Source organism: Oncorhynchus keta, chromosome 19 (assembly GCF_023373465.1).
Source record: "Oncorhynchus keta strain PuntledgeMale-10-30-2019 chromosome 19, Oket_V2, whole genome shotgun sequence".
Classification (NCBI taxonomy): Eukaryota; Metazoa; Chordata; class Actinopteri; order Salmoniformes; family Salmonidae; genus Oncorhynchus; species Oncorhynchus keta.
The window spans coordinates 81,418,610-81,444,656 of NC_068439.1; the positions used below are offsets into that span (position 1 = coordinate 81,418,610).

Sequence of the window (26,047 nt, forward strand, 5' to 3'; positions counted from 1 at the left end):
AGGGCAGAAAGGGGAGTAGCTCTTATAGCGACCGGTCTTCCACAGCTCATACAGACCTGTACCCCTTGATAACCAGGGTGGGGTACAGCTTCAACCCATCTGGCCTGAACGTCGGGTTCTCAAAGAACTTCCCGAGGGCAGAGAGGTTACAGACATACTGTACGTGTTAAAGGAGGAGGTTTAAAAAGAGCCTCTCTCTGGCAACAACAGGAACAACTCCAAGTTTAAACAGGATGTTGTGAGTTTGGACAAACAAGCGATAAGGGGACTTGTAAATCAGTCTGAACCAACCGGCCAATCATCTCGAGCCTCATATTTCCTGAGTAAAGCAGGTGGCACGTAGCCTAGTGGTTAGAGTGTAGAGGTGGCAGGGTAGCCTAGTGGTTAGAGTGTAGAGGTGGCAGGGTAGCCTAGTGGTTAGAGTGTAGAGGAGGTAGGGTAGCCTCGTGGTTAGAGTGTAGAGGTGGCAGGTAGCCTAGTGGTTAGAGTGTAGAGGTGGCAGGTAGCCTAGTGGTTAGAGTGTAGAGGTGGCAGGTAGCCTAGTGGTTAGAGTGTAGAGGTGGCAGGTAGCCTAGTGGTTAGAGTGTAGAGGTGGCAGGTAGCCTAGTGGTTAGAGTGTAGAGGTGGCAGGGTAGCCTAGTGGTTAGAGTGTAGAGGTGGCAGGTAGCCTAGTGGTTAGAGTGTAGAGGAGGCAGGTAGCCTAGTGGTTAGAGTGTAGAGGAGGCAGGTAGCCTAGTGGTTAGAGTGTAGAGGTGGCAGGTAGCCTAGTGGTTAGAGTGTAGAGGTGGCAGGTAGCCTAGTGGTTAGAGTGTAGAGGAGGCAGGTAGCCTAGTGGTTAGAGTGTAGAGGTGGCAGGTAGCCTAGTGGTTAGAGTGTAGAGGAGGCAGGTAGCCTAGTGGTTAGTGTGTAGAGGTGGCAGGTAGCCTAGTGGTTAGAGTGTAGAGGAGGCAGGTAGCCTAGTGGTTAGAGTGTAGAGGAGGCAGGTAGCCTAGTGGTTAGAGTGTAGAGGTGGCAGGTAGCCTAGTGGTTAGAGTGTAGAGGTGGCAGGTAGCCTAGTGGTTAGAGTGTAGAGGTGGCAGGTAGCCTAGTGGTTAGAGTGTAGAGGTGGCAGGTAGCCTAGTGGTTAGAGTGTAGAGGAGGCAGGTAGCCTAGTGATTAGAGTGTAGAGGTGGCAGGTAGCCTAGTGGTTAGAGTGTAGAGGTGGCAGGTAGCCTAGTGGTTAGAGTGTAGAGGGGCAGCGTAGCCTAGTGGTTAGAGTGTAGAGGCGGCAGGTAGCCTAGTGGTTAGAGTGTAGAGGTGGCAGGTAGCCTAGTGGTTAGAGTGTAGAGGTGGCAGGTAGCCTAGTGGTTAGAGTGTAGAGGTGGGTTAGGTAGCCTAGTGGTTAGGGTGTAGAGGTGGCAGGTAGCCTAGTGGTTAGAGTGTAGAGGTGGCAGGTAGCCTAGTGGTTAGAGTGTAGAGGAGGCAGGTAGCCTAGTGGTTAGAGTGTAGAGGAGGCAGGTAGCCTAGTGGTTAGAGTGTAGAGGTGGTAGGTAGCCTAGTGGTTAGAGTGTAGAGGTGGTAGGTAGCCTAGTGGTTAGAGTGTAGAGGTGGCAGGTAGCCTAGTGGTTAGTGTGTAGGGCAGGTAGCCTAGTGGTTAGAGTGTAGAGGAGGCAGGTAGCCTAGTGGTTAGAGTGTAGAGGTGGCATGTAGCCTAGTGGTTAGAGTGTAGAGGAGGCAGGTAGCCTAGTGGTTAGAGTGTAGAGGCGGCAGGTAGCCTAGTGGTTAGAGTGTAGAGGCGGCAGGTAGCCTAGTGGTTAGAGTGTAGAGGTGGCAGGTAGCCTAGTGGTTAGAGTGTAGAGGTGGCAGGTAGCCTAGTGGTTAGAGTGTAGAGGAGGCAGGTAGCCTAGTGGTTAGAGTGTAGAGGTGGCAGGTAGCCTAGTGGTTAGAGTGTAGAGGTGGCAGGTAGCCTAGTGGTTAGAGTGTAGAGGTGGCAGGTAGCCTAGTGGTTAGAGTGTAGAGGTGGCAGGTAGCCTAGTGGTTAGTGTGTAGAGGCGGCAGGTAGCCTAGTGGTTAGAGTGTAGAGGAGGCAGGTAGCCTAGTGGTTAGAGTGTAGAGGTGGCAGGTAGCCTAGTGGTTAGAGTGTAGAGGTGGCAGGTAGCCTAGTGGTTAGAGTGTAGAGGTGGCAGGTAGCCTAGTGGTTAGAGTGTAGAGGTGGCAGGTAGCCTAGTGGTTAGAGTGTAGAGGTGGCAGTGTAGCCTAGTGGTTAGTGTGTAGAGGTGGCAGTTAGCCTAGTGGTTAGAGGCAGGTAGCCTAGTGGTTAGAGGCAGGTAGCCTAGTGGTTAGAGTGTAGAGGTGGCAGGTAGCCTAGTGGTTAGAGGCAGGTAGCCTAGTGGTTAGAGGCAGGTAGCCTAGTGGTTAGAGGCAGGTAGCTTAGCGGTTAGAGGCAGGTAGCCTAGTGGTTAGAGGCAGGTAGCCTAGTGGTTAGAGGCAGGTAGCCTAGTGGTTAGAGGCAGGTAGCCTAGTGGTTACAGGTAGCTTAGTGGTTAGAGGCAGGTAGCCTAGTGGTTAGAGGCATTTTACAATCCTGTCCTTTTTGGGGCTCGGAGAAACCAGGTGCACAGTGGTAGATAACAGAGAGCGAGAGAGAGAGCGAGCTTGGGAACTGATACGTCCGACAGACATACTGTAATGAGATTCCATTATCGCCCCAAGCGGGTCCTGTGATAGCAGCACAGCAGAACACAAAGTGATCTCCAGGGGAGGAGGGGGGAAGCTGATAAAGAACAGGAGCTTCCAGTGACGCAGGTGTGTGTGTGTGTGTGTGTGTGTGTGTGTGTGTGTGTGTGTCAGTACGATAGGAAAGCAGGGCAGTGACTCGAAGGAGACATTTGGCCAAATACCCCATTAAATATCCTGCTCTCACACTCCGATTACTATCATACCAACACACACGCAAATGCACACACAGTGTGAACGCAATTATTAAGGCCTCTTTACTGGGATACAGAGTACCTGATGCCTGATAGGTCTGGTAAGGTCTGGTAAAGTCTGGTAGGAGGTCTGGTAAAGTCTGGTAGGAGGTCTGGTAAAGTCTGGTCGGAGGTCTGGTCGGAGGTTTGGTAGGAGGACAGGTAAAGTCTGGTAGGAGGTCTGGTAAAGTCTGGTAGGAGGTCTGGTAGGAGGTCTGGTAAAGTCTGGTAGGAGGTCTGGTAGGAGGTCTGGTAAAGTCTGGTAGGAGGTCTGGTAAAGTCTGGTAGGAGATCTGGTAGGAGGTCTGGTAGGAGGTCTGGTAAAGTCTGGTAGGAGGTCTGGTAGGAGGTCTGGTAGGAGGTCTGGTAAAGTCTGGTAGGAGGTCTGGTAAAGTCTGGTAGGAGGTCTGGTAGGAGGTCTGGTAAAGTCTGGTAGGAGGTCTGGTAGGAGGTCTGGTAAAGTCTGGTAGGAGGTCTGGTAGGAGGTCTGGTAGGAGGTCTGGTAAAGTCTGGTAGGAGGTCTGGTAAAGTCTGGTAGGAGGTCTGGTAGGAGGTCTGGTAGGAGGTCTGGTAAAGTCTGGTAGGAGGTCTGGTAAAGTCTGGTAGGAGGTCTGGTAGGACGTCTGGTAAAGTCTGGTAGGAGGTCTGGTAAAGTCTGGTAGGAGGTCTGGTAAAGTCTGGTAGGAGGTCTGGTAGGAGGTCTGGTAAAGTCTGGTAGGAGGTCTGGTAAAGTCTGGTAGGAGGTCTGGTAGGAGGTCTGGTAAAGTCTGGTAGGAGGTCTGGTAGGAGGTCTGGTAGGAGGTCTGGTAAAGTCTGGTAGGAGGTCTGGTAGGAGGTCTGGTAGGAGGTCTGGTAAAGTCTGGTAGGAGGTCTGGTAAAGTCTGGTAGGAGGTCTGGTAAAGTCTGGTAGGAGGTCTGGTAAAGTCTGGTAGGAGGTCTGGTAAAGTCTGGTAGGAGGTCTGGTAGGAGGTCTGGTAGGAGGTCTGGTAGGAGGTCTGGTAGGAGGTCTGGTAAAGTCTGGTAGGAGGTCTGGTAGGAGGTCTGGTAGGAGGTCTGGTAAAGGATGGTAGGAGGTCTGGTAGGAGGTCTGGTAGGAGGTCTGGTAGGAGGTCTGGTAGGAGGTCTGGTAAGGTCTGGTAGGAGGTCTGGTAGGAGGTCTGGTAGGAGGTCTGGTAAAGTCTGGTAGGAGGTCTGGTAGGAGGTCTGGTAAAGGATGGTCTCTGTTCATGGGATCTTATTATGATATTAGACTAACTTCACTGTTTCAAGATTTCTTTGAACTTAAAACCTATAATTAATTACAATATTAGAGATATAATTAAAAAACATTGGGAAGGAAAATTAACTGTTTTTCTTTGTTGGAATGGTGTGGGTGTATACCGGGATTTAAAAATACATTATTTAACATTCATTTCAATCAATAATTTTTTACCTCTACCTTTGAGGGAAAGAAATAACTTGTTAAACACAATCTTGTGCTGAGGAATTGTTTTAGTAGAAAATCCTTTACCAAATGTCTTGAGCATAACATTTAGCTCAGAATGTGAATTATTTAATTTTATACTGTCGTTATTGCTAATATTTTAAACATTTTCAATTCCCACTGTATAATATACCATCTAATTATTGAAGACTGTGAATCCTTGACATTGTAAAAGGTTAGACTGAGTGAGTGATTGTCTAGTACAGGTAGACTTGATAAACCCCTGCTGTACAGTCGTGGCCACAAGTTTTGAGAATGACACAAATATTAATTTTCACAAAGTTTGCTGCTTCAGTGTCTTTAGATATAGTATATAGATATAAGTAGATATAAGTATAATTACAAGCATTTCATAAGTGTCAAAGGCTTTTATTGACAATTACATGAAGTTGATGCAAAGAGTCAATGGTGACCCTTCTTTTTCAAGACCTCTGCAATCCGCATGCTGTCAATTAACATCTGGGCCACATCCTGACTGATGGCAGCCCATTCTTGCATAATCAATGCTTGGAGTTTGTCAGAATTTGTGGGTTTTTGATTGTCCACCCACCTCTTGAGGATTGACCACAAGTTCTCAATGGGATTAATGTCTGGGGAGTTTCCTGGCCACGGACCCAAATTAGCGATGTTTTGATCCCCGAGCCAATTCGTTTTCACTTTTTCCTTATGGCAAGGTGCTCCATCATGCTGGGAAAGGCATTGTTCATCACCAAACTGTTCCTGGATGGTTGGGAGAAGTTGCTCTCGGAGGATGTGTTGGTACCATTCTTTATTCATGGCTGTGTTCTTAGGCAAAATTGTGAATGAGCCCACTCCCTTGGCTGAGAAGCAACCCCACACATGAATGGTCTCTGGATGCTTTACTGTTAACCCTAACCCTACTGCTTTTTTCTGGATGCCCCAAACAATCGGAAACGGGATTCATCAGAGAAAATGACTTTACCCCAGTCCTCAGCAGTCCGATCCCTGTACCTTTTGCAGAATATCAGTCTGTCCCAGATGTTTTCCCTGGAGAGAAGTGGCTTCTTTGCTGCCCTTCTTGACACCAAGCCATCCTCCAAAAGTCTTCGCCTCACTGTGCGTGCAGATGCACTCACACCTGCCTGCTGCCATTCCTGAACAAGCTCTGTACTGGTGGTGCCCCGATCCCGCAGCTGAATCAACTTTAGGAGACGTTCCTGGCGCTTGCTGGACTTTCCTGGGCGCCCTGAAGCCTTCTTCACAACAATTGAACCGCTGTCCTTGAAATTCTTGATGATCCGATAAATGGTTGATTTAGGTGCAATCTTACTGGCAGCAATATCCTTGACTGTGAAGCCCTTTTTGTGCAAAGCAATGATGACGGCACGTGTTTCCTTGCAGGTAACCATGGTTGACAGAGGAAGAACAATGATTCCAAGCACCACCCTCCTTTTGAAGCTTCCAGTCTGTTTTTCAAACTCAATCAGCATGACCGAGTGATCTCCAGCCATGTCCTCGTCAACACTCACACCTGTGTTAACGAGAGAATCACTGACATGATGTTAGCTGGTCCTTTTGTGGCAGGGCTGAAATGCAGTGGAAATGTTTTTTTGGGGGGGGATTCAGTTCATTTGCATGGCAAAGAGGGACCTTTGCAATTAATTGCAATTCATATGATCACTCTTCATAACATTCTGGAGTATATACAAATTGCCATCATACAAACTGAGGCAGCAGACTTTGTGAAAATTAATATTTACGTCATTCTCAAAAATGTTGGCCACGACTGTAGTGTGGGTATGCTCTTACATCTGTACCAGGCAGCAACACTGAACAACGTTTTGGTAGCTCTTTGGAAATGAACAAAAGGAGGCAGACCTATAACAGAGGCTCTCTTCTACAAGAGAGGTCATTTTACACTAGCTGGCTCTGAATGGACTCCTGAAACCTTTTCTCATACACATCATTGTTGTGCCAAACCATCCTGTGCTGGCTTGCACAGATAAAAATGTTCACAACCATAGCAACTATACACATGGTTCACTACCATAGCAACAATAGTGGATGAGTAACCAGGCTAGTGCAGTACATCTCAGCAGTGTGAAAACGATGTTCACACACTGAACAGAGGACACAACCACACACTGAACAGAGGACACAACCACACACTGAACAGAGGACACAACCACACACTGAACAGAGGACACAACCACACACTGAACAGAGGACACAACCACAGACTGAACAGAGGACACAACCACACACTGAACAGAGGACACAACCACACACTGAACAGAGGACACAACCACAGACTGAACAGAGGACACAACCACACACTGAACAGAGCACACAACCACACACTGAACAGAGGACACAACCACACACTGAACAGAGGACACAACCACACACTGAACAGAGGACACAACCACACACTGAACAGAGGACACAACCACACACTGAACAGAGGACACAACCACACACTGAACAGAGGACACAACCACACACTGAACAGAGGACACAACCACACACTGAACAGAGGACACAAACAGACTGAACAGAGGACACAACCACACACTGAACAGAGGACACAACCACACACTGAACAGAGGACACAACCACACACTGAACAGAGGACACAACCACACACTGAACAGAGGACACAACCACACACTGAACAGAGGACACAACAGAGGACACAACCACACACTGAACAGAGGACACAACCACACACTGAACAGAGGACACACTGAACAGAGGACACAGACTGAACAGAGGACACAACCACACACTGAACAGAGGACACAACCACACACTGAACAGAGGACACAACCACACACTGAACAGAGGACACAACCACACACTGAACAGAGCACACAACCACACACTGAACAGAGGACACAACCACAACAGAGGACACAACCACACACTGAACAGAGGACACAACCACACACTGAACAGAGGACACAACAACCACACACCACACACTGAACAGAGGACACAACCACACACTGAACAGAGGACACAACCACACACTGAACAGAGGACACAACCACACACTGAACAGAGGACACAACCACACACTGAACAGAGGACACAACCACACACTGAACAGAGGACACAACCACACACTGAACAGAGGACACAACCACACACTGAACAGAGGACACAACCACACACTGAACAGAGGACACAACCACACACAGAGGACACAACCACACACTGAACAGAGGACACAACCACACACTGAACAGAGGACACTGAACAGAGGACACAACCAGAGGACACAACACTGAACAGAGGACACAACACACCACAGAGGACACAACCACACACTGAACAGAGGACACAACCACACACTGAACAGAGGACACAACCACACACTGACCACACACTGAACAGAGGACACAACCACACACTGAACAGAGGACACAACCACACACTGAACAGAGGACACAACCACACACTGAACAGAGGACACAACCACACACTGAACAGAGGACACAACCACACACTGAACAGAGGACACAACCACACACTGAACAGAGGACACAACCACACACTGAACAGAGGACACAACCACACACTGAACAGAGGACACAACCACACACTGAACAGAGGACACAACCACACACTGAACAGAGGACACAACCACACACTGAACAGAGGACACAACCACACACTGAACAGAGCACACACCACACACTGAACACAACCACACACTGAACAGAGCACACAACCACACACTGAACAGAGGACACAACCACACACTGAACAGAGGACACAACCACACACTGAACAGAGGACACAACCACACACTGAACAGAGGACACAACCACACACTGAACAGAGGACACAACCACACACTGAACAGAGGACACAACCACACACTGAACAGAGGACACAACCACACACTGAACAGAGGACACAACCACACACTGAACAGAGGACACAACCACACACTGAACAGAGGACACAACCACACACTGAACAGAGGACACAACCACAGACTGAACAGAGGACACAACCACACACTGAACAGAGGAACAGAGGACACAACCACACACTGAACAGAGGACACAACCACAGACTGAACAGAGGACACAACCACACACTGAACAGAGGACACAACCACACTGAACAGAGGACACACCACACACTGAACAGAGGACACAACCACACACTGAACAGAGGACACAACCACACAACAGAGGACACAACCACAGACTGAACAGAGGACACAACCACACACTGAACAGAGGACACAACCACAGACTGAACAGAGCACACAACCACAGACTGAACAGAGGACACAACCACAGACTGAACAGAGGACACAACCACAGACTGAACAGAGGACACAACCACACACTGAACAGAGGACACAACCACACACTGAACAGAGGACACAACCACACACTGAACAGAGGACACAACCACACACTGAACAGAGGACACAACCACACACTGAACAGAGCACACAACCACACACTGAACAGAGGACACAACCACAGACTGAACAGAGGACACAACCACACACTGAACAGAGGACACAACCACAGACTGAACAGAGGACACAACCACACACTGAACAGAGGACACAACCACACACTGAACAGAGGACACAACCACACACTGAACAGAGCACACAACCACACACTGAACAGAGCACACAACCACAGACTGAACAGAGGACACAACCACACACTGAACAGAGGACACAACCACACACTGAACAGAGCACACAACCACACACTGAACAGAGGACACAACCACACACTGAACAGAGGACACAACCACACACTGAACAGAGGACACAACCACAGACTGAACAGAGGACACAACCACACACTGAACAGAGGACACAACCACACACTGAACAGAGGACACAACCACAGACTGAACAGAGGACACAACCACACACTGAACAGAGGACACAACCACACACTGAACAGAGGACACAACCACACTGAACAGAGGACACAACCACACACTGAACAGAGCACACAACCACACCAGAGGACACACCACACACTGAACAGAGGACACAACCACACACTGAACAGAGGACACAACCACACACTGAACAGAGCACACAACCACACACTGAACAGAGGACACAACCACAGACTGACCAGAGGACACAACCACAGACTGAACAGAGCACACAACCACAGACTGAACAGAGGACACAACCACAGACTGAACAGAGGACACAACCACAGACTGAACAGAGGACACAACCACAGACTGAACAGAGCAGAGGAGGGCGTAGTCGTAAAGCCTCAGTAGATTGTCTGGCCTGCTACGGTTTCACGCCAACCGGTAACGATCTACCCCATTAAAAACCCTGTAAAATGACTCTTCTCTTTTAAAGTGAAGCTATGAGTCACCACAGACTGACTGGCTGGCAGAAGGACTCCCTGGTTCGGAAGAACGGGACTGTCCCAGGTGGGACCCTATATCCCCAATGTAGAGCCCATAGGGCTCTGGTTAAAGTAGTGCACTAAATAGGGAACCATTTGGGACGCAGACAGAGAAGGAGAACCACAGCGATGGGTTGGGTCCAGTCAACATGCTGTGGAACAATTAGCTATCGCACATTTAAAAACATTTATTTTTATTTTTATGGAGCTCTTTCAAAAAAAATCAGGGACAGAGGAAGTTCTGCTCAAATACCAACAGTATGTGCAAATCCATGTGCAAATATGTTTAGATCATATTTTACAAATACTGACAAACTACATCATCCTCTCTTGTAAGGTGTTGAAAGTGTTCTACAGGGATGCTGGTTCACGTTGACTCAAATCAAATCAAATTTTATTTGTCACATACACATGGTTAGCAGATGTTAATGCGAGTGTAGCGAAATGCTTGTGCTTCTAGTTCCGACAATGCAGTAATAACCAACGAGTAATCTAACTAACAATTCCAAAACTACTACCTTATACACACAAGCGTAAAGGGATAAAGACTATGTACATAAAGATATATGAGTGAGTGATGGTACAGAACGGCATAGGCAAGATACAGTAGATGGTATTGAGTGCAGTATAAACATATGAGATGAGTATGTAAACAAAGTGGCATAGTAAAAGGGGCTAGTGATACATGTATTACATAAAGATGCAGTAGATGATATAGAGTACAGTATATACATATACATATGAGATGAATAATGTAGGGTATGTAAACATTATATTAGGTAGCATTGTTTAAAGTGGCTACTGGCATATTTTACATCATTTCCCATCAATTCCCATTATTAAAGTGGCTGGAGTTGAGTCAGTGTGTTGGCAGCAGCCACTCAATGTTAGTGGTGGCTGTTTAACAGTCTGATGGCCTTGAGATAGAAGCTGTTTTTCAGTCTCTCGGTCCCAGCTTTGATACACCTGTACTGACCTCGCCTTCTGGATGATAGAGGGTGAACAGGCAGTGGCTCAGGTGGTTGTTGTCCTTGATGATCTTTATGGCCTTCCTGTAACATCGGGTGTTGTAGGTGTCCTGGAGGGCAGGTAGTTTGCCCCGGTGATGCGTTGTGCAGACCTCACTACCCTCTGGAGAGCCTTACGGTTGAGGGCGGAGCAGTTGCCGTACCAGGCGGTGATACAGCCCGCCAGGATGCTCTCGATTGTGCATCTGTAGAAGTTTGTGAGTGCTTTTGGTGACAAGCCAAATTTCTTCAGCCTCCTGAGGTTGAAGAGGCGCTGCTGCGCCTTCTTCACGATGCTGTCTGTGTGGGTGGACCAATTCAGTTTGTCTGTGATGTGTACGCCGAGGAACTTAAAACTTACTACCCTCTCCACTACTGTCCCATCAATGTGGATAGGGGGTGTTCCCTCTGCTGTTTCCTGAAGTCCACAATCATCTCCCTAGTTTTGTTGACGTTGAGTGTGTGGTTATTTCCTGAAACCCCACTCCGAGGGCCCTCACCTCCTCCCTGTAGGCCGTCTCGTCGTTGTTGGTAATCAAGCCTACCACTGTTGTGTCGTCCGCAAACTTGATGATTGAGTTGGAGCTGTGCGTGGCCACGCAGTCGTGGGTGAACAGGGAGTACAGGAGAGGGCTCAGAATGTACCCTTGTGGGGCCCCAGTGTTGAGGATCAGCGGGGTGGAAATGTTGTTGCCTACCCTCACCACCTGGCGGCGGCCCGTCAGGAAGTCCAGTACCCAGTTGCACAGGGCGGGGTCGAGACCCAGGGTCTCAAGCTTGATGACGAGCTTGGAGGGTACTATGGTGTTAAATGCCGAGCTGTAGTCGATGAACAGCATTCTCACATAGGTATTTCGCTTGTCCAGATGGGTTAGGGCAGTGTGCAGTGTGGTTGAGATTGCATCGTCTGTGGACCTATTTGGGCGGTAAGCAAATTGGAGTGGGTCTAGGGTGTCCGGTAGGGTGGAGGTGATATGGTCCTTGACATTCTTGATACACCAAGGAAACTTTTGAGGGTGAAAAACCCACCAGCATCGCAGTTCTTGACACAAACCGGTGTGCCTGGCACCTACTACCATACGCCTGTTCAAAGGTTCACCCTCTGAATGGCACACATACACAGTCCCATGTCTCAAATTGTCCCAAGGCTTAAAAATCATTCTTTAACCCGTCTCCTTAACAAGTGACATCAATAAGGCATCGCATCTTTCACCTGGTCAGTCGGTCATGGAAAGAGCAGGTGTTCCTTAATGTTTTATACACTCAGGTGTAGATACTGCTCCACATCCCGCTGTGTGTGTGTGACTCACTATGAACATACCAACGTTAGGAAGGTCAGGCATCATGTGTGACACCACCTTGAAACCTGCGTCTTTGGAGAAGTGGAGGGAGACACACACACAAAAATGTACATAGTGAAAATGTAACACACACAACTCCCCCCCCCCCTCAGTATTCACACCCCCCTTTTCCCACATTGTTACGTTACAGCCTTATTCTAAAATTGATTCAATCACCCCCCCCTCCCACCCCTCCCATTATAAGGTCATAAGGTCAAAATAACAACAGGTTTAGACATTTTTTGCATTAAAAATAAAAACAGAAATACCTTATTTACGTGAGTACTCAGATTCTTCGCTATGAGACCTGAAATTGAGCTCAGGTGCATTCTGTTTCCATTGATCATCCTTGAGATGTTTCTACAACTTCATTGGAGTCCACCTGTAGTAAATTCAATTGATTCAACATGATTTTGAAAAAGGCACACACCTGTCTATATAAGGTCCCACAGTTGACAGGGTCAGATCAAAAACAAGGCCATGAGGTGGAAGGAATTGTTCGTAGAGCTCGAAGACAGGACTGTGTCGATGCACAGATCTGGGGAAGGTTACCAAAACATTTCTGCAGCATTGAAAGTCCCCAAGAACACAGAGGCCTCCATCATTCTTAAATGGAAGATGTTTGGAACCACCAGGACTCTTCCTAGAGCTGGCCGCCCGGCCAAACTGAGCAATCGGGGGAGAAGGGCCTTGATCACGGAGGTGACCAAGAACCCGGTGGCCAGTCTGACAGAGCTCCAGAACTCCTCCATGGAGATTGGAGAACCTTCCAGAAGGAAATCCATCTCTGCAGCATTCTACCAATCAGGCCTTTATGTTAGAGTTGCCAGACGGAAGCCACTCCTCAGTAAAAGGCACATGACAGCCTGCTTGGAGTTTGCCAAAAGGAACCTAAAGACTCTCAGACCATGAGAAACAAGATTCTCTGGTCTGATGAAACCAAGATTGAACTCTTTGGCCTGAATGCCAAGCGTCACGTCTGGAGGAAACCTGCCACCATCCCTACAGTGAAGCATGGTGGTGGCAGCATCATGCTGTGGGGATGTTTTTCAGCAGCAGGGACTGGGAGACTAGTCAGGATCGAGGTGAAGATGAACGGCGGAAAGTACAGAGAGATCCTTGATGAGGTCCTGAGAGCTCTGGAGCAGGATCTCAGACTGGGGCGAAGGTTCACCTTCCAACAGGACAACGAACCTAAGCACATCGCCAAGACAACGCGGGAGTGGCTTCGGGACAAGTCTCTGAAGGCTTGAGAAAGCTTCAGGTAGCTTACGCCAGGTGCACTCTGGGAATGTAATTCTAAGTTACAATTAAAAACTTTTAAAAAACGCACTTACGTGTCCGGAGTCATCAATCTAAGAAGCATCTTAAGATACTACAAAGGTGTTTGAACAAAGTACTGAGTAAAGGGTCTTGAATATGCTTACATAACTTTTATATTTCAGTTTGTTCTGAACCTGTTTTTGCCTCGTGATAAATGGGGTAGATGGGGTGTAGATTGACGAGGGCAAAAAACAACAAAAAAGTTAAGAATCCAACAAAAGTCAAGGGGTCTGAATACTTTCCGAATGCTCTGTATAACTATATGGCTTATTTACATGATCCATTTTAGTCGCTAAGCAGATGCTCTTATCTCTTATCCAGTGTGAGTTACAGATGTTTTTTTATTTATCCAGGTAGGCTCGTTGAGAACAAGTTCTCATTTGCAACTGCGACCTGGCCAAGATAAAGCATAGCAATTCGACACATACAACCACACAGAGTTACACATGGAGTAAAACAAACATACAGTCAATAATACAATATAAACAAGTCTATATACAGTGTGTGCAAATAAGGGAGTTAGTGCAATAAATAGGCCATGGTGGCAAGGTAATTACAATTTAGCAATTAAACACTGGGGTGATAGATGTGCAGAAGATGAGTGTGCAAGTAGAGATACTGTGGTGAAAAGGAGCAAGATAAATAAATACATTAAAAAGTATGGGGATGAGGTAGTTTATTTTATTTTTTAATTCACCTTTATTTAACCAGGTAAGCTAGTTCAGAACAAGTTCTCATTTGCAACTGCGACCTGGCCAAGATAAAGCAAAGCAGTTCGACACAAACAACCACACAGAGTTACACATGGAATAAACAAACATACAGTCAATAATAGAGTATAAAAAAAAGAAAACAAAGTCCATATAGAGTGAGTGTAAATGAGGTAAGATAAGGGAGTTAAGGCAATAAATAGGCCATAGTGGCGAAGTAATTATGTGGCAATATGGCAATTAAATGGTAGATATGAAGAAGATGGATGTGCAAGTAGAGTTACTGTGGTGCAAAAGGAGCTAAATAAATAAATACAGTATGGGGATGAGGTAGATAGATGGGCTGTATACAGATGGGCTATGAACAGGTGCAGTGATCTGTGAGCTGCTCTGACAGCTGGTTCTTAAAGCTAGTGAGGGAGATGGGAATCTCCAGCTTCAGTGATTTTTGCAGTTCGTTCCAGTCAGTGGCAGCAGAGAACTGGAAGGAAAGGCGACCAAAGGAGGAATTGGCTTTGGGGGTGATTAGTGAGATATACCTGCTGGAGCGCGTGCTACGAGTGGGTGCTGCCATGGTGACCAGCGAGCTGAGATAGGGCGGGGCTTTACCTAGCAGAGACTTGTAGATAACCTGTAGCCAGTGGGTTTGTCGACGAGTATGAAGCGAGGGCCAACCAACGAGAGCGTACAGGTCGCAATGGTGGGTAGTGTATGGGGCTTTGGTGACAAAACGGATTGCACTGGGATAGACTGCATCCAGTTTGCTGAGTAGAGTGTTGGAGGCTATTTTATAGATGACATCACCGTTTTATGAGGGTATGTTTGGCAGCATGAGTGAAGGAAGGTTTGTTGCGACATAGGAAGCCGATTCTAGATAATATTTTTGATTGGAGATGCTTAATGTGAGTCTGGAAGGAGAGTTTACAGTCTAACCAGACACCTAGATATTAGTAGTTATCCACATATTCTAAGTCAGAACCGTCCAGAGTAGTGATGCTGGGCGGGCAGGCAGGTGCGGGCAATGATGGGTTGAAGAGCATGCATTTAGTTTTATTTGCGTTTAAGAGCAGTGTGGAGGCCACGGAAGGTGAGTTGTATGGCATTGAAGCTTGTCTGGAGGTTAGTTAACACAGTGTCCAAAGAAGGGCCGGAAGTATACAGAATGGTGTCGTCTGGGTAGAGGTGGATCAGAGACTCACCCGCAGCAAGAGCGACATCATTGATGTATACAGAGAAGAGAGTCGGCCCGAGAATTGAACCCTGTGGCACCCCCATAGAGACTGCCAGAGGTCCGGACAACAGGCCGGACCGGTTGTTGGATGGGCTGTTTACAGATGGGCTATTTACAGATGGGCTATTTACAGGTGCAGTGATCTGCTCTGACAGCTGGTGCTTAAAGCTATGTTGAGGGTCAGCGTGGCGGATGAGTTGTTGCCTCCCCTCACCACCTGGGGGCGTCCCGTCGAGAAGTCCAGGATCCAGTTGCAGAGGGAGGTGTTTAGTCCCAGGATCCTTAGCTTATTGATGAGCTTTGAGGGCACTATGGTGTTGAACGCTGAGCTGTAGTCAATGAATAGCATTCTCACATAAGTGTTCCCTTTATCCAGGTGTGAAAGGACAGTGTGGAGTTCAATAGAGATGGCATCATCTGTGGATCTGTTGGGGCTGTATGGAAAATATGTGAATTAGAGTGGGTTGAGGGTGTCTGGGATGATGGTGATTAATGACCAGCAGCTATGAGTTAGACTGAAGACATATCACTAGGAGTCGCTATGACAACTCCATTCAACCCCCCCCCCGCCCCCCCTCCTGACCCTTAACCTCTGCCCTCTGACCTGTTGGTGTCCCGTGCTACGTGATCGTAGACGCTCTGAACCCTTATCTCCAGCCGGGTACAGCCATACCCCAGCATGTCACTGAGGTGTCTCTTCAGACAGTAGTCAGGACGGCGTCTCGATGGCGATGCCATTCATCAGCATATTACCCAGAATGCAACAGGAGTCTTGTTACCCCTCTATTCCATTCATCAGGATATTACCCAGAATTCTGTGTTACTGCGTTCCGAGCACCTAAAACAAGGAGAAGAGGTCAGTCTTGCTGATACAAATAGAACCTAGTTCTATAGTACAACTGAACGGGTTCAGATTGATATGGGTAACGCGTCTAGCCTCCTAGACCAACCTCTGTGTATATATGGGACGGCAGGTAGCCTAGTGGTTAGAGCGTTGGACTAGTAACCGAAATATTTGCTTGATCGAATCTCCGAGCTGACAAGGTAAAAATCTATCATTCTGCCCCCTGAACAAGGTAGTTAACTGACTGTTCCTAGGTCGTCACTGTATGTAAAAATGTTCTTTAACTGACTTATTAAAATATATACACACACACGCATTTCAGAGGGGATAAAGCAGAACCTAACTTCCTGTTTGACCTTAAAAATGGGATTATACAGTTTTATTATTTTTTTGAATCATTTGACAGCCCTAAATACAATACATTAAAAACAGACCCCACTACCATATACAGTTGAAGTCGGAAGTTTACATACACTCAGGCTGGAGTCATTAAGTTTTTCAACCACTCAACAATTTTCTTGTTAACAAACTATAGTTTTGGCAAGTCGGTTAGGACATCTACCTTTGTGCATGACAAGTAATTTTTCCAACAATTGTTTACAGACAGATTATTTCACTTATAAGTCACTGTATCACAATTCTAGTAGGTCAGAAGTTTACATACAGTAAGTTGACTGTGGCTGTAAACAGCTTGGAAAATTACAGAAAATTATGTCATGGCTTTAGAAGCTTCTGATAGGGTAATTGACATAATTTGAGTCAATTGGATGTATTTCAAGGCCTACCTTCAAACTAGGTGCCTCTTTGCTTGACATCATGGGAAAATCAAAAGAAATCAGCAAAGACCTCAGAAAAAAAATTGTAGACCTCCACAAGTCTGGTTCATCCTTGCGAGCAATTTCCAAACGCCTGAAGGTACCACGTTCATCTGTACAAACAATAGTATGCAAGTATAAACACCATGGGACTACGCGGCCGTCATACCGCTCAGGAAGGAGACGTCTCCTAGAGATGAACGTACTTTGGTGCGAAAAGTGCAAATCAATCCCAGAACAACAGCAAAGGACCTTGTGAAGATGCTGGAGGAAACAGGTTCAAAAGTATCCATATCCACAGTAAAATGAGTCCTATATCGACATAACCTGAAAGGTCGCTGAGCAAGGAAGAAGCCACTGCTCCAAAACTGCCATAAAAAAGCCAGACTACGGTTTGCAACTGCACATGGGGATAAAGATCGTACTTTTTGGAGAAATGTCCTCTGGTCTGATGAAACAAAAATAGAACTGTTTGGCCATAATGACCATCGTTAGGAGGAAAAAGGGGGGAGTCTTGTGAGCCCAATCGTGAAGCACGGGGGTGGCAGCATCATGTTGTGGGGATGCTTTTCTGCAGGAGGGACTGGTGCACTTCACAAAATAGATGGCATTATGAGTACAAGGAAAATGATGTGGATATATTGAAGCAACATCTGAAGACATCAGTCAGGAAGTTAAAGCTTGGTCGCGAATGGGTCTTCCAAATGGACAATGACCCCAAGCATACTTCCAAAGTTGTTAACAAAATGGCTTAAGGACAACAAAGTCAAGGTATTGGAGTGGCCATCACAAAACCCTGAGCTCAAACCTATAAAAAAAAATGTGTGGGCAGAACTGGAAAAGCATGTGCGAGCAAGGAGGCCTACAAACCTGACTCAGTTACACCAACTCTGTCAGGAGGAATGTGCCAAAATTCACCCAACTTATTGTGGGAAGCTTGTGGAAGGCTACTCGAAACGTTTGACCAAAGTTAAACAATTTAAAGGCAATGCTACCAAATACTAATTGGGTGTATGTAAACTTCTGACCCAGTGGGAATGTGATGAAATAAATAAAAGCTGAAATAATAATCAATCATTCATGCTACTATTATTCTGACATTTCACATTCTTAAAATAAAGTGGTGATTCTAACTGACCTAAGACAGGGAATTTGTACTAGGATTAAATGTCAGGAATTGTGAAAAACTGAGTTTAAATGTACTTGGCTAAGGTGTAGGTAAACTTCCGACTTCAACTGTTGATCTGCGATTACATTCGGGGCAACTTCGATCTCAAGAGCAAGTACCTGGACAACCCCACTCCAAGTCACTGGCAGGAAAATATTGGGACATTATAAAATCACGTCATAAAATGGCACAACAAAGTTACATTTTCTGCGTGTAACTTCAGCTCCCTTGAAAATGCAGGACCAAGGAGAGCAGATTCAGGATGTATTGAAAATGCAGGACCAAGGAGAGCAGATTCAGGATGTATTGAAAATGCAGGACCAAGGAGAGCAGATTCAGGATGTATTGAAAATGCAGGACCAAGGAGAGCAGATTCAGGATGTATTGAGAATGCAGGACCAAGGAGAGCAGATTCAGGATGTATTGAAAATGCAGGACCAAGGAGAGCAGATTCAGGATGTATTGAAAATGCAGGACCAAGGAGAGCAGATTCAGGATGTATTGAAAATGTAGGACCAAGGAGAGCAGATTCAGGATGTATTGAAAATGCAGGACCAAGGAGAGCAGATTCAGGATGTATTGAAAATGTAGGACCAAGGAGAGCAGATTCAGGATGTATTGAAAATGCAGGACCAAGGAGAGCAGATTCAGGATGTATTGAAAATGCAGGACCAAGGAGAGCAGATTCAGGATGTATTGAAAATGCAGGACCAAGGAGAGCAGATTCAGGATGTATTGAAAATGCAGGACCAAGGAGAGCAGATTCAGGATGTATTGAAAATGCAGGACCAAGGAGAGCAGATTCAGGATGTATTGAGAATGCAGGACCAAGGAGAGCAGATTCAGGATGTATTGAGAATGCAGGACCAAGGAGAGCAGATTCAGGATGTATTGAAAATGTAGGACCAAGGAGAGCAGATTCAGGATGTATTGAAAATGCAGGACCAAGGAGAGCAGATTCAGGATGTATTGAAAATGCAGGACCAAGGAGAGCAGATTCAGGATGTATTGAAAATGCAGGACCAAGGAGAGCAGATTCAGGATGTATTGAAAATGCAGGACCAAGGAGAGCAGATTCAGGATGTATTGAGAATGCAGGACCAAGGAGAGCAGATTCAGGATGTATTGAGAATGCAGGACCAAGGAGAGCAGATTCAGGATGTATTGAAAATGCAGGACCAAGGAGAGCAGATTCAGGATGTATTGAAAATGCAGGACCAAGGAGAGCAGATTCAGGATGTATTGAAAATGCAGGACCAAGGAGAGCAGATTCAGGATGTATTGAAAATGCAGGACCAAGGAGAGCAGATTCAGGATGTATTGAAAATGCAGGACCAAGGAGAGCAGATTCAGGATGTATTGAGAATGCAGGACCAAGGAGAGCAGATTCAGGATGTATTGAAAATGCAGGACCAAGGAGAGCAGATTCAGGATGTATTGAAAATGCAGGACCAAGGAGAGCAGATTCAGGATGTATTGAAAATGCAGGACCAAGGAGAGCAGATTCAGGATGTATTGAGAATGCAGGACCAAGGAGAGCAGATTCAGGATGTATTGAAAATGCAGGACCAAGGAGAGCAGATTCAGGATGTATTGAAAATGCAGGACCAATGAGAGCAGATTCAGGATGTATTGAAAATGCAGGACCAAGGAGAGCAGATTCAGGATGTATTGAAAATGCAGGACCAAGGAGAGCAGATTCAGATTAAATTGAGATTAGACATCTGCCTCTTCAGTCTGGCTGTCATTTTCTCCACTTGGACAGGTTTGACAACGATAAAACAATCTAGAGCCATCATCAGGTTTGATGACCACAGTCATCATCTAGACCAGTCATCTCAGCTCATATTCCTCCACCCTATTACTGGCAACATAATGTCCATTCTAACAATCCTTAGACTGACTTAAGACAATCACAGGATTTATTGCTCCAGAGAACACATCCGATTGGCTGATAGCAGTCAATTAAAAAATGATCTAATCTGAATGGCTATTTGGAGGTTAAACACTGAAGCTTTTCTCATCAAACGAACAAGTAGCGGGACTCTGAGAAACATGACTGTTTTATTACTGACACAAGCCAGTCAGCACACCTGCTTACACAGGCAGGCAGGGGAGACACAGGCAGGGACAGGCAGGGACAGATACAGGCAGGGACAGACACAGGCAGGGACAGGCAGGGACAGACACAGGCAGGCAGGGGAGACGCAGGCAGGCAGGGGCAGACGCAGGCAGGCAGGGACAGACGCAGGCAGGCAGGGACAGACACAGGCAGGCAGGGACAGACGCAGGCAGGCAGGGGGAGACGCAGGCAGGCAGGGGCAGACGCAGGCAGGCAGGGACAGACGCAGGCAGGCAGGGGAGACACAGGCAGGGACAGGCAGGGACAGACACAGGCAGGCAGGGACAGACACAGGCAGGCAGGGACAGACGCAGGCAGGCAGGGGGAGACGCAGGCAGGCAGGGGCAGACGCATGCAGGCAGGGACAGACGCAGGCAGGCAGGGACAGACACAGGCAGGCAGGGACAGACACAGGCAGGCAGGGACAGACACAGGCAGGCAGGGACAGACACAGGCAGGCAGGGACAGACACAGGCAGGCAGAGACAGACACAGGCAGGCAGAGACAGACACAGGCAGGCAGGGACAGGCAGAGAGACACAGGCAGGCAGGGGAGACACAGGCAGGCAGGGGGAGACACAGGCAGGCAGGGGGAGACACAGGCAGGCTGGCGGAGACACAGGCAGGCAGGGACAGACACAGGCAGGCAGACACAGACACAGGCAGGGACAGACAGACAGGGACAGACACAGACAGGCAGGGACAGACAGACAGGGACAGACAGGCAGGGACAGACACAGGCAGGGACAGACACAGGCAGGGACAGACAGACAGGGACAGGCAGGGACAGGCAGGGACAGACAGACAGGGACAGGCAGGGACAGACAGGCAGGGACAGACAGACACAGACAGGCAGGGACAGACAGGCAGGGACAGACACAGGCAGGGACAGACAGGCAGGGACAGACACAGACAGGGACAGACAGGCAGGGACAGACACAGGTAGGGACAGACACAGGCAGGGACAGACACAGGCAGGGACAGACAGCAGAGAAGAGCCTCCTACGTCTCAGCCTGATAAGCAGCCGCAACAATTAGAGTAATCCGTCTTAACGAACGTGCTGATAACACTGCTGGATGAGCAATACAGGAGGGCGGGCGCACACACACACACACCTTATCAGCTACTAAGGAATAAATACAGACTAACAAACAAGCCCTCAGGGTCCAGACCTCCATTCCCCAACTCCTCTATCACATCCCTCAATCTTCTATTGATCTCCCAGAAGTCACACAAAACTTCTCCCTCCTACTGCAGTGAAGGGCCAAAGCATAGAGTCCTGTTGTAACTCCCAAAGACACACCAAGCCACAGGGGACACTAGGGTGGACTTTATAATTCACTCTCTAAACAAATATCAGATCAAAATGATCTCAAAATACACTTCTTCATTTGTCTGATAGGTTAATAAGGTATAAGTATTTCAGCTTGAGAAATAGATTTTTAAAAATATGTTCTACAACAGTGGTTCCCAAACTATGGGGCGCACCCCTTAGGTGGGGAGTGAGGGGTCGGCAGGGGACCCCCTCCAGCAAAAATAGAGACAATTTAAATGATTATTTAAAAAAAAAATTGTAAAGGAACTGATTCCGGCTTTAAATTTACACTTGAAAGTTGTAATAGTAGAATGCACAAGTTACAATTTCTAAATTGGGTCATCAGTTCCTCTTGTCTGTCATTACAGAGCTAATTATAACTTGTTAGAAATGTCCAGATCAATTAGCCCATGTCAGCTAACATTTAAAAAAAAAACTTTTTTATTTAGGTTTTCAAACCCATAGATATTAATGTAATTTGTTTAGTCACTCATATCAGACGAATACACACTAGACATAGCAAAATGTGTAGAATTGCAAGAAAATTAGCTTTAAAACTGCAACATATTCTTTGCACCTCATGACAAAATGTGTAGAACTGGAGGAAAAAAAGCTTTAAACTTGCAAAATTCTTTCCACCAACAAGAGGGGTGTGAACAGTTAGTCAGGAACAGTGCTTGTGCCAATAGAAATAGACATTGCGGTGAGCAGGGGGTGCCCAGCATGAGCTCCATTTCAAACTAGAGATCTAGCACCATCTAGTGGAAACAACTAACCATTACACTCCAGACCGTAACTATTTCACAGAGACCTCCAAATAAGCAGTATTACCTGAGGTCCTCAGCTACGTAGTTAGAGGTGTGTCCTGACAGGGGTTCGGGGGGTAGCAGTATTACCTGAGGTCCTCAGCTCAGCTACGTAGTTAGAAGTGTGTCCTGACAGGGGTTCGGGGTGGGGTAGCAGTATTACCTGAGGTCCTCAGCTACGTAGTTAGAGGTGTGTCCTGACAGGGGTTCGGGGGGTAGCAGTATTACCTGAGGTCCTCAGCTACGTAGTTAGAGGTGTGTCCTGACAGGGGTTTGGGGGGGTAGCAGTATTACCTGAGGGCCTCAGCTACGTCGTTAGAGGTGTGTCCTGACAGGGGTTCGGGGGGTAGCAGTATTACCTGAGGTCCTCAGCTACGTAGTTAGAGGTGTGTCCTGACAGGGGTTCGGGGGGGGTAGCAGTATTACCTGAGGTCCTCAGCTACGTAGTTAGAGGTGTGTCCTGACAGGGGTTTGGGGGGGTAGCAGTATTACCTGAGGGCCTCAGCTACGTCGTTAGAGGTGTGTCCTGACAGGGGTTCGGGGGGTAGCAGTATTACCTGAGGTCCTCAGCTACGTAGCTAGAGGTGTGTCCTGACAGGGGTTCGGGGGTAGCAGTATTACTTGAGGTCCTATTACCTGAGGTCCTCAGCTACGTAGTTTGAGGTGTGTCCTGACAGGGGTTCGGGGGGTAGCAGTATTACCTGAGGTCCTCAGCTACGTAGTTTGAGGTGTGTCCTGACAGGGGTTCGGGGGGTAGCAGTATTACCTGACGGCCTCAGCTACATTGTTAGAGGTGTGTCCTGACAGGGTTAATTTGGATGGGTGTGGGGGGGGTAGCAGTATTACCTGAGGTCCTCAGCTACGTAGTTCGAGGTGTGTCCTGACAGGGGTTTGGGGGGTAGCAGTATTACCTGACGGCCTCAGCTACATTGTTAGAGGTGTGTCCTGACAGGGGTTAGAGGTGTGTCCTGACAGGTGTTAGGGGGGTAGCAGTATTACCTGACGGCCTCAGCTACGTAGTTAGAGGTGTGTCCTGACAGGGCGTCGTGGAGGTTCCTGATAAAGTAGTCTCTGTACTCCTCAGCCAAGGCCTCATAGCCTGTGTAAGACTGTGGAGTATTCAAAGAGTCCGGACCACCTGGTTGGGAGTAGAAGGCAGATCCACAATTAAATAGCCGGTTATTTTTCCGATCAATAAATAAATAAATACATAGCTGGTTATTTGTTATTATTTTGCATAAATCACTGTGGCCAGAGTCGTTCTCGTCTCACTGAAGCTACATCATGAATGTACTCACACACAGATGTTTCCTGTGAAACTGATGTGAGGACAACGATGGGGTTTTCACGTCACAGCCACTACAGCCACCTGGACAAAGAGATACAAGTACACACGTTCCTTCAAATTCATTTAAATTGTTAAATGCTTGTCTATTTTAAGTACACACACACACACACACACACACACGTTTGAGCTTAAGACAGGTTTCTGGCATGACATAAGGTTGTGTTTACTTGGTGGGTCACAAGACACCTCCCCAAGGGCTTTGGCGAGGTGGTGGACTGGGAGCTTTTAGATACACTACACATGACCGGAAGTATGTGGACACCTGCTCGTCCAACATCTCATTCCAAAATCATGGACATTAATATGGAATTGGTCCTCCCCTTTGATGCTATAACAGCCTCCACTCTTCTGGGGAGGCTTTCCACTAGATGTTGGAAAATTGCTGCTATAACAGCCTCCACTCTTCTGGGAAGACTTTCCACTAGATGTTGGAACATTGCTGCTATAACAGCCTCCACTCTTCTGGGAAGGCTTTCCACTAGATGTTGGAACATTGGCGCAGGGATTTTCTCCATTCAGCCACAAGAGCAAAGGTGTTCTTTGTGGTTGAGGTCAGGGATCTGTGCAGACCAGTCAAGTTCTTCCACACCGATTTTTCAACAAATAATTTCTGTATTACCCTCACTTTGTGCATGGGGGCATTGTCATGCAGAAACAGGAAAGGGCCTTCTCCAAACTGTTGCCACAAAGTTGGAAGCACAGAATCGTCTAGAATGTCATTGTGTGCTGTAGCGTTAAGATTTCCCCTCCACTGGAACTAAGGGGCCCGAACCATGAAAAACAGCCCCAGACCATTATTACTCCTCCACTACATGTCGCACTCTCCATTGGGGCAGGTAACGTTTTCCTGGCATCTACCAAACCCACAATCGTTCGTCGGACTGCCAGATGGTGAAGCGTGATTCCTCACTCCAAGAGAACGTGTTTCCACTGCTCCAGAGTCCAATGGAGGTGAGCTTTACACCACTCCAGCCGACCCGTGGCATAGCGCATGGTGATCTTAGGCTTGTGTTTCGGCTGCTCGGCCATGTTGCTTCCAGGGGCAGTTTGGAACACGGTAATCAGTGTTGCAACAAAAGACAGGATGATTTTTATGCACTACGCGCTTCAGCACCCCTGTGACTTAGTATGGCCTACCGCTTTGCGGCTGAGCCGTTGTTGCTCCTAAACGTTTCCACTTCACAATAACAGCACATACAGCTGACCAGGGCAGCTTTAGCAGGGCAGACATTTGACGAACTGACTTATCCTAAGAAGGTGCCACGTTGAAAGTCACTGAGCTCTTCAGTAAGGCCAATCTACTGCCAATGTTTGTCTATGGAGATTGCATGCCTATATGCTCGATTTTATACACCTTGTCAGCAACAAATCGACTCATTTTGAAGGTGTGTCCATATACTTTTGTGTATATAGTGTTGATAAGAATAGTAACCAATTACCAAAAAGCAGTTGACGGAAAACTGTTGATTAAGGTTAGGTAGCTAACGTTTGGTTAGGTTGGGGTTCTTACTTGTCGAAGTTGACGTCATTTCCTTCTTCATGCGCTTCGACCAGCTGATTGATGACATCAGCAATGCTCGTCATCATCACCAGCTCGGCTCAGATCAGCTGGCATTAGCTAGCTACCGACACATAGCAACAACATAGATCAATAACTAGCTCTTTTAGATAGTCAATCCTTACCTAGCATTCTCACTTTTTATTAGTCTACAAAAACGGAGACAGGGTTGGTTGATTACATAGATATGCAGTTTTTCCCTTGCTAGTTAGCTGAATTGTAAGTTAGCAGCATGGCTAATTTAGCAAACCCAAGCAGAGAGAAGCATTTCTGAAATGTAGAGGATATTTCCACACGCGCACTCTTTTTCTTTGGCTTCCCCCATATCTTCTGTTACGTTAATACTCTAAATTCACAATATGAAACGCGTTATAAAGCCTACAATAACTTAGAGAAGATGAGAGAACTGTCAATTTTGTAAACAACACTCAATCACACTTGCACGAGTCATGCCGTCCGCTGCTGGAAACTGTCGTAAAACAACATCACAGCGCTTATTTTTTTATTCCCATATATTCCCTGTCCGTAACAAAATAATGTAAAACGTTGGACGCTGTCTCTAATGAAAGGAGCTTTTGAAAAATGCTTCCGAAATCAATAATTCTAATCTTTTCCACCAACTTTTACTATAAATAGACAGTATAT

At 47.0% G+C, this 26,047-nt stretch overlaps 2 long non-coding RNA genes across 4 annotated transcripts; one reads left to right on the forward strand and one right to left on the reverse strand.

Annotated features, from left to right (window-relative positions):
- Positions 1-351: 351 nt before the first annotated feature.
- LOC127909519 (uncharacterized) lies at positions 352-3,015 on the forward strand. 3 transcript variants are annotated; one of them, XR_008071712.1, is made up of 3 exons: positions 352-1,143; positions 1,718-2,037; positions 2,070-3,015. It is a non-coding gene; the product is annotated as an uncharacterized LOC127909519 (long non-coding RNA). The 3 variants fall into 3 exon arrangements; XR_008071711.1 differs by having other exon boundaries at positions 352-848; positions 913-1,143; positions 1,718-3,015; XR_008071710.1 differs by having other exon boundaries at positions 352-791; positions 824-1,143; positions 1,718-3,015.
- Positions 3,016-14,002: 10,987 nt separating this feature from the next.
- LOC118397843 (uncharacterized) lies at positions 14,003-25,864 on the reverse strand. The gene is made up of 5 exons (XR_004828519.2): positions 25,355-25,864; positions 23,795-23,865; positions 23,496-23,634; positions 16,031-16,264; positions 14,003-15,860 (listed from the first exon to the last, which is right to left on the reverse strand). It is a non-coding gene; the product is annotated as an uncharacterized LOC118397843 (long non-coding RNA).
- Positions 25,865-26,047: the final 183 nt, after the last annotated feature.